This window comes from Oryza sativa, chromosome 1 (genome assembly GCF_034140825.1).
Source record: "Oryza sativa Japonica Group chromosome 1, ASM3414082v1".
Classification (NCBI taxonomy): Eukaryota; Viridiplantae; Streptophyta; class Magnoliopsida; order Poales; family Poaceae; genus Oryza; species Oryza sativa.
Genome location: NC_089035.1, coordinates 32,559,777 through 32,573,460, shown reverse-complemented (window position 1 = coordinate 32,573,460; position 13,684 = coordinate 32,559,777).

Here is a 13,684-nt window from a genome sequence, read left to right as displayed (position 1 = left end):
CAATTCATTATACGATAGTACTTAATTAATTATACGATAACAAGTCATTTCGTTTTCCGTGCTAGAGAGATAGGCTCCCTACCAGCACAAACGAACGCAGATTATGGTATCTTCACAATCCTACGTTCCAAAGCAGCCTTAAAGTTTTCATTCAGTTTCATGAGTAGCCAAATAAGCCTCCTTGTTTGGAATTTGGTTCCAAATCTATATAACTTGGAGGTAAAATGAGGACCATGTTATTCAATTAAATCTAAGATATCTCGTTAAACACCAATATGTTGAGAGGTTTTATTTGCACAGATCTTACTTATGCATTGTATGAACGCTCTATATATACATGTATATTAGTTTGGTTGCGTTCGAATCTTCTATAGATGAAGACTAAAAGTGGGTACGCAAAACGAAAAATCCATTAGCGTGTGATTAATTAAGTTTTAATTATTAAAAACTTAAAAAATGGATTTATATGATATTTTAAAGCAAATTCTATATAAAAAATTTTCGCATAAAATATACCGTTTAGCAGTTTGAAAAGCGTGCTAACGGAAAATGAGGAAAAATCCGTATCTTTATGGAGTTAGAACAGGGCCATGGTGCTATGTATAATTAACCATGCAAAAAAATAACGACTTTGTAAATAGCAAGCTGACAATCATCAACACAATGGTTATGGCATCTTCCTTCAAAATTTAGACATTTTAGGCTGTCCTTTGATTACAATTAATTAAACTTGAGTTGAAAAACCAATGTGGTATGATTGAAATGCATGATCTTCACAGGTAATTGATATTTAAATTGTGTAATAAGAGTTTACAAGTCATTCCTAACAAAGGAATGGTTCACATATCTAACTACTGAATATAAACAAAAAAAAATACAAATTCAATGCTTATGACCAGAAAATACAACTTTACATGTTTTCTTTTACAATTGGCATAGCTCTAGTACATAATTGTTAATACGAATCATTTTGAAATGTGGACCCAACACAATTTGTGTAGGCATTTATCTTTTGCCACGCGCGACTTAACAGTTTTACAGCTCAGATAGAGAACGTTGTAGCTTCTTCCAAGATGATAACTCGTGTAAGGAAAAATAGAAGTAGATTGCTAAATAGCACAGTTGTTAGGATGAAAAGTGAGGCGAGTAGATGGGGAGCTTAATGCAAATTAAAACAATGCGGTAAAACACATGATTAAAGGAATAACACTGGCGTTGCTATGAGCCCACGAGTAAAATGAGTGTCTATTGCTATGGCAGCATGTTCTCTCGACTTAAGTGCTATACTTCTTGATATAAATAACTCATAAAATAAAGTCATAACCTTGCAAAAAGTAACAGTTTGACATCTTCACAAACAAGGGATTAAGAGAGTCGAATCCACGAGAGTGGAGCATAACAACCCTAGTATATAGGAGATATCAATTGCATTACTCAATACTCATGCCTCTGATTTTACTAAAAATATATTTTTTTAAGAAAAAAAACACATTAGAGGATGTGAGGTTCCATATTAATAGAGCAGAAAAGGTTACAAGATTACAACTCTAAAAACCTATAATCACGGAAAAAAAACACACCAACAGTCCTGATGATTCCTACCCACCAACTTGAGGAAAAAAACTAACACCGAGCTGGGACCTCGCATCAAATAGTGTAAAATGTATGTGATTTTTTTACATGCCTTTTGACTTTTCTTTTCTAAAAGGGTACATCAAATATAATTATACCAATATAATAGGAGAAGCTTTGCTACATAAAATTAACTTGGTGCACTCCCATAGCATTATCAGAGCAATGTGAAAAATGAACACGCTATAACTCAACATCGATCAATTTAATCTAAAAATTATCGAGTTACCTGAAAAAATCAAAAGAAATTGTTCTTCCTTTGCGTACAAGTTACGAAGCGAGCTTCGTTTGATAATTTCTTTTTAGGTTAAACAGAGTAAATTTCATAATACGACATATATCACTACTACAAAAATCGTTTTTCTATACGAGGGGGTCGGTAGGTTCCATGCGGGCCGCTTGTGGCGGCGCCTGCAAAAACCGCCCCCCCCCGGGGTGGGTCGATGAGCCGCATGCGAAGATCCATTATCGCATGCGGCTGCTTAAGACAGCCACATGCGATAATAGGTTTATTTTCGCATGCGGCCGTCTTAAGGGGCCGCATGTATTAGGGAATGCGGCTCCTTAAGACGGCCGCATGCGAAAATAGGCCCATTATCGCATGCGGCTGTCCTAGACAGCCGCATGCGATAATGGATCTTCGCATGCGGCTGGCTTAAGGGACCGCATGCGATGATCGGCCATATATGCTCCTCCAGGCCCGAGCTTGACCATTTGAAAACGAAGCTCTCTCTCTCTCCTAAAGCAAGCACCAATTAGGGGGGGAGGTTTTCAACTCGAAATTTTTGCTTGAACTCTATACGAAAGGTGAAGAACTCTCTCTCCTCCTTCATTTGGCTCCATTTTTGTTATATTTCGTTGGTGGAAAGTGGAGTTTTTTTTAATATTTTGACAAGGTTTGTTCTAACTAGTTTTTGCAAAATCTAGCTTCAAAATATATGTTTTGATGGGTAAATTTTGCATGTAATCACTTGTACATACTAGTTCATGTATTGTTGTAATTTTTTTGGGAGACAAATGCATTTAAACTTTTGTATGAAATACCTGCGGTCTATTTTTTTATCTGTAACTTTTTTGCCTTTATATAATTAGATGGATCGGTCGTCATGGATGTATGAGATGCGGAGAACGTAGCCTTTATTAAGGAAGCACCTAAATTTATTGATCAGGCTAAGGCGCATGCTTTGAGGGAGAATATGACAAAGATCTTTTGTCCGTGCCGTCATTGCAAGAATCAGAAATTGTTGGTAGATCCTGGTGAAATATTGGGTCACATAATGGAGTACGGATTCACCGCCAACTACATGGTTTGGACCTATCACGGGGAATTCGCCAATCCGGAAGATGACGATGAAGAGTTAAGTTTCGAGATGAATGAGGCAGAGAATTTTATAATCGAAGACATGTCCCGTGAAAGAATGGATGTCGATGTTTCCACCGATAGTGATGATTTCGATGGTGGTTTTGATTTAGAGGATATGCTACGCCATGTTGAACCAGAGGTGCTAGCGGGCAGGTCACGAGGATTGGAGAATTGGCAGGCATTAGAGAAGGCATCGAAGGATCTTCTTTACGATGAAACGAAGGGATGTGATAAGGATTTCACAGTCTTGCGTTCAGTGCTTGAACTTCTGAGATTGAAGGCTAAACATGGATGGTCAGACACAAGTTTTAATGATCTGATGAGTTTGTTGCGTGTGTTGCTTCCTAAGCCTAACTTTGTACCATCAAACACGTATCAAGCGAAGAAACTCATATGTCCTTTATCTCTTGGTGTAGAAAAGATTCATGCTTGTAAGAATCACTGCATATTATACCGTAAAGAATATGCGGACTTGGAATGTTGCCCAACGTGTGGCACAAGTCGGTATAAAACGGGGAATGGGCCCGTAGATTCAGAGTGTACCGATCCAGATTCTGATAAGGGTAAGCGCGGAAAGATTCCCTCAATGGTGATGTGGTACCTACCAATTAAGGACCGCCTGAAGAGTCTGTACTCAAACCCGACTGATGCTGAGTTGATGAGATGGCATCAAGAGAGCCGGAAGATAGATGGTATGATTCGACATCCCGCCGATGCTCGCAAGTGGAAGACATTTGATGTAAAACACCCAGAATTTGCAAAGGATCCCAGGAATATAAGGTTTGCGTTGAGCACTGATGGAATGAACCCGTTTGGTGACTTAAGCAGCTCGCACAGCACATGGCCAGTCCTTCTCACAATGTATAATCTTCCAACATGGATATGTCAGAAACGAAAGTACATTCTTCTCACTATCCTCATACAAGGTCCAAACCAACCTGGAATCGACATAGATGTTTTCCTTGAGCCTTTGATGGAGGACATGGAGGAGCTTTGGAAAGAGGGGTTACGACTATGGGATGAGTTTAAGCGGGAGCACTTCAATCTACGTGCGATCATATTCGTTACCATCAATGACCTACCTGCAAACTTTTCATTATCTGGGCAGATTAAAGGGAAGACTGGATGTCTGATATGTCTGGAGAAAACTTCGTACAAATACTGGACATCGTCTTTGAAGACAGTGTACATGCGACATCGACGGTTCCTACCACAAAGACATAGGTACCGTAAGATGGCTAGATTGTTCGATAATACAGTGGAGAATGACACTGCCCCAGCAGCAAGAGGTGGTACATACGTGTATGAGATAACAAAGAAGATTAAGGTTGTATATGGAAAGGGAAAGAAGAAGACAGTAAAGAGGAAGAAAGCTGATGGTGACAACGGTACTGCGTCGCCTTTCAAGAAGCACTCAATTTTCTTCAAATAGTTAGATTACTGGAAGGACCTAGAGATTCGACATGCAATTGATGTTATGCACCTCGAGAAGAACGTGTTTGATAGCACCATTGGCACATTGCTGGACATCCCGAGTAAAACGAAGGATGGATTGAAGTCACGTAACGACCTTATAGATTTGGCCATACGGCATGACCTTCACCCAGTAGTGCTGCCAAATGGGAAGACCGAGATTCCTCCTGCTTGTTACTCGTTGACACTTGAAGAGAAAAAAGCCTTTTGTAAATGTTTACAAGGGGTTAGTGCCTACTGGTTTCGCATCGAACATCAGGAAGCTAGTATCAATGAAGGATTTGACCATTTCGGGATACAATGTGCATGACTGTCATAGGTTGCTAACAGTATTCCTACCAATTGCTATAAGGGCAGTCAAACCAGTCCATACAAAGGTGGTTATAACAAAGTTGTGCTACTTTTTCAATCGAATTTCGCAAAAGGTATTTGATCCTCTGGAATTAGGTCCGCTTCAGACATTTGCCGTCGAGACTGTATGCCAGCTTGAGATGTATTTCCCACCATCATTTTTAGATATGATGGAGCATTTGATCGTTCACATCGTCCCTCAGATTATTGAACTTGGTCCCTTATACTTACATCAGATGTGGGCCTATGAGCGTTACATGTCGATCCTCAAAGGCTATGTACGCAATCGCGCTCACCCGGAAGGATCAATGTTAGAGGGATACACAACTGAAGAGGCAGTCGAGTGTTGTATAGACTACATAAAGGATGCTAATGCCATTGGCATTCCTGTTCATCGACATGAAGAGAGATTATCTGGAAGGGGTACTGTTGGTAGGAAGCAGTTCTTCGATAATGATTACAAAAAGGTGTCCGCGGCACACAACAGCGTTCTTCAACAACTCGCTATCGTTGAGCCATTCATTGAGCGACACCTAGAAGAAATCAAAGCCTGCTTCCCAGGGCGGTCCAATGATTGGGCATCAAGAGAGCACAAGCGTCGCTTTCCTCTGTGGTTCAAAGATCTAAACCTGCCAGTTGGTGATTCTGTGGAGGAACTTACTTTACAAAGACTGGCATGTGGGCCTTCAAGTATTGTCAATTCATGGCTAGGTTACGACATCAATGGATTTACCTTGAGTACGACTACGAAGGACATGAAAAGCACCGCACAAAACAGTGGGATCCGTGTCAAAGCTATTGACACGAGTGGAGAAAAGAGGTCGTATTATGGGACCATTCAAGAAATATGGGAACTGGACTATGGCCTGAACATCTAGATCCCTGTGCTCCGTTGTGAATGGGTTAAAGACACAACAGGAGTTTCCGTTGATGACTACGGGCTAACGATAGTCGATGACAGTAAAACATGCCACAAGGATGATCCATGGGTTTTAGCAGAGCGTGTGGCTCAAGTGTTTTATGTGAAGGACCCTTCAGATGAAAGAAAAACTATTGTCATATCCAGAAAGCAACAGATCGTCGGCATCGACAACATCGAAGACCCCAATGATTACAACCAGTTCGACGATGTACCATTGTTTACTGATCTTCCTGTGCGAATTAAGAAGGTTGAGAGAACAATCGATGAAGCGAATATGTCGTACGTTCGAGCAGATGGTGTTGCCAAGGTTATTAAGTCATAGTTATTTTGTAACCTTTAGTTCTCATTGTGTTCCAAATGTACGTGCATGAATTTAAGTCCCCCTTATGTTGTAATCATTAGCATGTAACATTTGGTTACGAGTTTTGAGCAATTTTCATGAGTTTTCTTAGTGCCAAAAAAATTTGGAATGTTTAATTGTGGCGAAATATTGGGAATATATATATATGTACAGTTATTTAGAGGAAAGAAAAAATATGAGTTTTTTTGGTAAAAAGATATTTCCATGCGGGTGACTTAAGCCAGCCGGATGGAAATATCTTTTTCGCATGCAGCCGGCTTTACGGCCCGCACAGAAATATCTTTTTCGCATGCGGCTGGCTTAACGGCCCGCATGGAAAGATAATTTTCGCATGCGGCCGGCTTAAGTCGCCTGCATGGAAAGATCATTTTTCCATGCGGGCTCTTAAGCTGCCCGCATGCGATGATCTGCGCCTATATATAGGGAGCGCGGGGAGCCAAAATTTTCTAAGTCCCGGCGCCCGCGAAACCCTAGCCGCCAGGCTGCCAAAATTTTCTAAGTCGCCGTCGCCGTCACCGCCGCCAAGTCGTCCCCGCCACCGCCGGCTCCTCCCCGAAGTCGCCCCTCTCGCCATCGCCGTCGCCGCCGCTAGGACCTCTCTACCCCCTCGCCGTCGCCGTCGCCGCCGCCAAGTCGTCCCCGCCACCGCCGGCTCCTCCCCGAAGTCGCCCCGTCCCTCGCCACCGCCGTCGCTGCCGCCAGGACCTCTACCCCCTTGCCGTCGCCGTCGCCGCCGCACGGACCTCTCCCCCCTCGCCACCGCCAAGTCGTTGCCGCCGGCCGCCAAGTCGTCCCCGCCACCGCCATCTCCTCCCCGAAGTCGCCCCCCTCGTCGTCGTCGTCACCGCAGCCAGCACCTCTCCCCCCTCGCGCGTCGTCGCTGCCAAGTCCTTCCCGCCACCGCCGGCAATACCTCCTCCGGTCCAAGGTCCCCCGGTAACATTTACTTTTAAAAAAAAAGAAATGTGAAATGTGCAATTGTGGATTGTTTAATTGTGGATCGTGGATTGTGATATGTGCAATTGTGGATTGTTTAACTTTGAGAATGTTTAATTGTGGATTGTTAAATTGGGACTTATGTTAAATGGAGATTTATGTTTAAATTGGGACTTATGTTAAATTGGGACCTATATTAAATTGTGACTTATGTTTAAATTGAGACTTATGTTAAATTGGGATTTATGTATAATTGGGACTTATGTTAAATTGGGACCTATGTTAAATGGAGATTTATGTTTAATTGGGAGTGATGTTAAATTGGGACCTATGTTAAATTGTGACTTATGTTTAAATTGTGACTTATGTTAAATTGAGAATTATGTTAAGTTCGGACTTATGTGAAATTTAGTTAAATTGGGACTTATGTGAAATTAAGTTAAATTGGGACCTATGTTAAATTGAGATTTATGTATAATTGGGACTTATGTTAAATTGAGATTTATGTATAATTGGGACTTGTGTTAAATTGGGACTTATGTCAAATTGAGACTTATGTGAAATTAAGTTAAATTGGGACTTACGTAAAATTGGGACTTATGTCAAATTTTTTTATGTCAAGTTGGAAGATGTTGAGCGATAAGGTTCCATCGAACGCACCAATAGCGCCTCAAGAAGGTAACGCTCCTCAAAAATCCGGTAGCAACAAGCAGCCAGACGCTTCTAGTGAAGAAATGTGGCGCACACCAAGTGACCCGTTTCCAATGGAAATAACACAAGTCGCCCCTCGCGATGATGATCTGGACTACATACCTATGGAACAGGCTGTAAGTGCTGAAAATCGTTAGCCATGTATTATTTCCTAACTACGATGTGACATGAACCTAATGGTGTATAGAGTTACCTATTCTGTGCAGATGTTAGTCCGACGCCACTCGAAACGTAAAGCCGGGAGGAACAGGAGAGAGGAAGAAGTTTAGATGGACACCGTTACATCTGCACCTGAACGTACGGAGACATCTACAAGTGCAGGCGGGAGTGGGAAAAAAAGACGTGGTGAGAGAAGCAAGAATAAATTACCAAGGAAACTTACAACGTGATTGCTCTCGATCAGGATGGGAAGCCCGTCGAGCCACCGATAGTGCGGTCCAAGTTTAGCAACGCATGTGGCACTCTAGTCAGGACGCGTTGTCCCATTAATGTCAAGTTGTGGGAAACGGTGGACGACAACATCAAGACATTTCTCTGGAATGAGTTGCAGAAGTATTTTGTGTTCCCTCCTGGATCAGAGGTCAGGGGGAGAGATTACGCACTTAAAAAGATGGGAGATCGATGGCGACAGTGGAAGTCCGATCAAAATCGGGATTATGTTCAGAAGAATCTCCCACCGTTTACGGATTATGGACAAATATCGCAGGCTGACTGGGATACGTTTGTTGCGGATCATACAACAGCTGAAGCATTGGCTTTGAGGAAAAAAATGTCCGAGCTCGCGAAAAAGAACAGATATCCCCATAGATTGGGGTCGAGCGGATACGCTGGTCACGTCGATCAATGGCGGGAGATCGAGCAAAGATTTGCCGCTGCCGGCAAACCCCTGCTGGTAGACCCCAAGGTTGAACGTAGCAAGAACTGGGTTTGGGCGCGCAGCACAGGTCAAGTCTCGGATAAGGGAGACATACTATTCGAGGCTCCAGACATAGAAGAAGTGACTACTAATTTGCAGCAGATAGTCGAGAAAGAAAGATCAGTACAGTTCGCCCCACGGAGGGAGCGAGACCAGCTTACTGCGGCGTTGGGGACGGCTGAACACTCTGGACGTGTAAGGGGTTTGTCCTCAAAGACGAGTTGGAAGGTAGGGTTTCCACAAGACGCACCAAGTTATAAGAAGAGAGACAAATACAAAGAACAACTATCAGACAAAATCTATGCGCAAGTGAAGGAACACTTCTACTCGTTGGCAGCTGAAAACCCGACAGCCTTTCCAAGGTTATTCCCTAATGGCCAGCAACCCACACAATCCGCACAGCAAACAACTAATGTACCCAACAGTGTAGGCTCAGTGCAGACAACTCCCTTCCCTGTGGATAGTATAACTGGACCAACTCCGTGCAGTCTCGTCGTACCAATCGGCCGCGCTGGAAAGACTAAGGAGGTTGCAATGGGTTTAGCGATACCCGGACGTCAATTCCACAACACGGCAATCCCTGAGGATTACGCAAGGGTACAGGTCGCCAAGGTCCATAGCGATCACGTTTCCTTGGAACTAGACATACCTGCACCTGAGGGGATTGAACTTCTTGGTGATGCAGTGAATCAGTTTATCTTGTGGCACCGCAGAGACATAATCCTGACCGCGGCCGTTCCAGCAGCAGAATCTTCAACTCCATCCTCATCACAGGCAAGGACAGCTGCCGCTCCTGCACCACCGTCGCCTCCTGAACCACCGTCACCTCGACATCCGTCGTCACCACCACCGCTTAGGTCACCGCCTCGCCAACCTACACCACCACCCTCCCCTTCTCAACAGCCGCCTCTCCCGGCCCCGCAACCAGTTCAAGCCTCTCCCACCTCCCCAGCTAAACAGCATGCTCCCCCGGCTCCACCCTCAGTTCAAACCTCTCCACCTACACCCCAATCTGCTCTGGTAGAACAAGTGCACATGCCAGATGGTACTACATCCGAACCGAAGTCTAATCCTTTGGAACCTCGTCGTATAATTCCAAAGTTGATATCGACATACGACCCAAAGAAGATTGACAAGGATAAGGAGAAGTTCATGTTTTCAGCTTTCAGGAATTCTGAGAAGAGAAAAGAATTTGCTCACGTCTTGTCAGACTCCCAGAAGTCAGTACTAGCGGCCCAAGATGAAGTGCAATCCTGGTTATCTGCCGATGTGCCTGAAACTTATGAGTATGGCAAGCCATTCTTGCCAACTTATCTTATGAACAAGCTACCATGGGAAATGAGGGTAATGCACGAATGGTATATGAAGGCATCTAGGAAAGGTCTCGGTTTCATAAGCGTCGCCGTCTCGGAAGGCGCTTTCATGAGTGGTCCTAATGGGATATTTTTTATCTCTTTCCCAGACCTTTACGCCCTCTACAAGCTAGATAAAATGGATGTTAATCTCGTTGTGGCGTTCTGTCTGTAAGTCTGAACTCTTTATTACATGTTACACGTATCATTCCAAACAAATAAACCAAATCTCATTTCTTCTTTATTCATTGTACAGTATGCAATTCCACGAAGCTGATAGAACTGGAGCAAAGGTTGGATACGTCGATCCAACAAGAATATGCAAAACACGACACACCGTAGAGCTGAGAGAGGACTGCGAGCAATTGGTTGGCAAGACCCCTGAAGAAAAGGAAGAATATGTGAAGACATTGCACAAGAGGAAGAAGCTAGAAGTAGCAACATACTTGGCAATAGCAATGTTGGCGCACGCCGACAAAGATGTCTTAATGGTCCCGTACCAGTTCACGTAAGCTTTCTCTTCTTTTTGTTTAATTAATTTATCTTCTTCGGAATTTTCTGTCTCCAATAAGCCTATCTTATATGCAGAGACCACTACATATTATTCCTTGTATATCCGAAAGACCAATTGATCATATCATTGGACCCCGCACACTATGACAAGGAGACATTTATGGAATTCCTCACTATTTTGAATTTGTAAGTGATAAACATTTCATTACTATAAATTGTTTAGGTCGATCACCAGTCTTCTAACTACTAATAAAACAATTGTTTCCTTCAAACAGAGCACACAAGTACTACCGCAAAAGAGGTGGACCAGTACATATTCCATCCCAGAAGCAGCTATCCGTCAGGACTGGCTGGCCGGTACTATCAAATCTATACCAATACAACTAATTATCGAACAGTACATATATACTAAATATATTTACTGAGATCGGTCCCCATAATTATATCGCAGTGCTACAAACAACCACCAGGAACCAACTTGTGCGGTTATTACGTGTGCGAGATGCTCAGAGTAAATGGGAGGTACAAAACAACCAGTAACCGAGTAAGTCATCGAACTCTTCTCTACAAAGAAACCCATCTCGCACACACTTCTCACTGAGTACCATTTTATTTTCCTTTCTATGCACAGATCCCCGAAATCCCATATATTGCATAACGATTCAATGACACTACTATCTTGAACGTGGCCGCTGACCTCTGCCGATTCATCCGTCGCGATGTCTGCAACGCAAGAGGTCTCTTCTACGACAACCAGAGTGAATTCGCAATGGACGACAAATTTAAACCTCTCAGAGAGTGGGAGAAAGAACATATGCAATGACATGTACACTACTTATACATATGATGAAAAAACTGTGGCACTTGTATTATATATTTCGTATGTAAATTACGATTGAATTAATGGTTATGTATTATATGTTTGTTACTGCGGCACTTGTCTTATCTCATATGCTTACTATTCCGAAATACGATAATAAATCCCTCAATAATTTAATATTAATTATGAGACACATCTCACCAAAAGGCTAGAATAAATATTATTTGAGCTATTCGGAAATTGAATTTCGCATGCGGTCTACTTAAGACGCCCGCATGCGAAAATAGATCTTCGCATGCGGTCTTGTTAGGTCGACCGCATGGGAAAATATATCTTCGCATGCGGCTTCTTAGATGGACCGCATGCGAAGATCTATTTTCGCATGCGGCCGTCTTAAGTGACCGCATGTGAAGATCGATCTTCGCATGCGGCTGGGACGGCCGCATGCACAAATGGTGATCTTTGCATACCATTTCGCGCATGTGGGCCGGCCAACCGCATGTGAAGATCGATTTCGCCCGTATGCAAAAACGCTTTCTGTAGTAGTGTATTTTGATCAAAATATCGCAAAATTGCATATTTTTAAAACATCGTATCATAAGACTACACATATAGTGAAGATTTTAGAGTTTATATTCATAGCACTATTGAGGTAACAAAAGTTGTAGATTTGTGATATGTTAAATCTATAGTTTTGTCCTATGATTCATTAAATTTGTAGTTTTGTAAAAAAGCATGGTGTTTAATATATAGTTTTGTGATACACGTTTTTAAATATGCAGTTTCGTTATACACGTTTTTAAATATGTAGTTTTATGATAGATTGATCAAACTACCTGTAATTACTCACAACTTGTACACCACGATCCACGGATTACCCTCTTGAAACTATTGCTCTTACTAGTACAAAGCAAGTCACCATATGACTATTACATGTCATTGCCTCTGTTGGAGGCTAACCTTGGGCTTCGTTCTTTTGTTGTCTAGCATACGGTTTAGGAACAATAACAGGAGACACACACACATATAAGTGGCGTAGCTAGAATTTAAAGTAAAAGTGATCCATCTATATATAATATGTCAATTAAAAGGGTGGTCCACTATACAATTTTTACTATATTAACTAGGACATATACTATAATTTCAAATTTTTAGGTGGTCAGTGGACCACGGTGCCACCTAGCTGGCTACGCCCCTGACACATACATATATAGTTTTGTTTTCCTTACAAAATGGACAGACTCCCTTTTAAAAAAAAACCTATGTGTTTTATGTGGTCAAATCTTATAGAGTAAATTTCACAAAAACTACAACTATTTAGTTAAATTATCAAAAAAAACTATATTTTTAACATGATGTATCACAAAACTACAGATTCAACACTAAATTTATCATAGAACTATAGACTTAGGCTGCGTTCGTTCATTGGAGATAGGGGAGATTGTCACTCGTTTTTCACGCGCACGCTTTTCAAACTACTAAACGGTGCGTTTTTTGTAAAAATTTTCTATAGAAAAGTTGCTTTAAAAAATCATATTAATCCATTTTTAAATTTGAAAATAGTTAATACTCAATTAATCATGAGCTAATGACTCACCTCGTTTTGCGTATCTTCCCAATCTTCCCAATTCTCTCTCCCTCAAACACACCCTTAAGGTGGAATGTCGCAAAACTACGGATTCAGTAACAAAAATATCACAAAACCACATATTTATTATTAATTTAATCACAAAACATGGACATATATAACTCAAATATAGCATGAATGCTAAAGGTTTAAACCCCAAAATCTGAAATTTTGTGATAATCTATCTATCTATTATATACTAAAAGTCCATTAAACTTTCTACAAATCGCTCCTAAACCGCCACATGGCAACTCTACAAACGCTCTTAGGCTGCCAAGTAGCATTTAAAACATCTAATCATTGATTTTCATTTAATCTGGTGGACCCATATTTTTAACCGTTAGATCTAAAAATACCAAATATATTTAATTCATCTTTAGAATTCAGAAAGCCACACATCCACGTCGATCACTCGCGTACGTGTACGTTCATGTACGTACATACTTCGTTAGTGTACGTCCTTCCCCTTCCTTCCTTTCTTTTTATTTTTTCTTTTTCTTTTTACTCAAATGAGATAAAAACTAAATAAATAATTTTAGCCAAATTAATTAAATAGGGAGTAGCTAATCTTATAAGCACTTTACAACATTATTATCTTAAATTTATTACTTAGGTATTAAAAACTTAATATGTAGTATACAATATACTTTGTCAATCCTAGCCTAAAATATCAATTATTGTATATCCTCAATGATCCCCATATATAT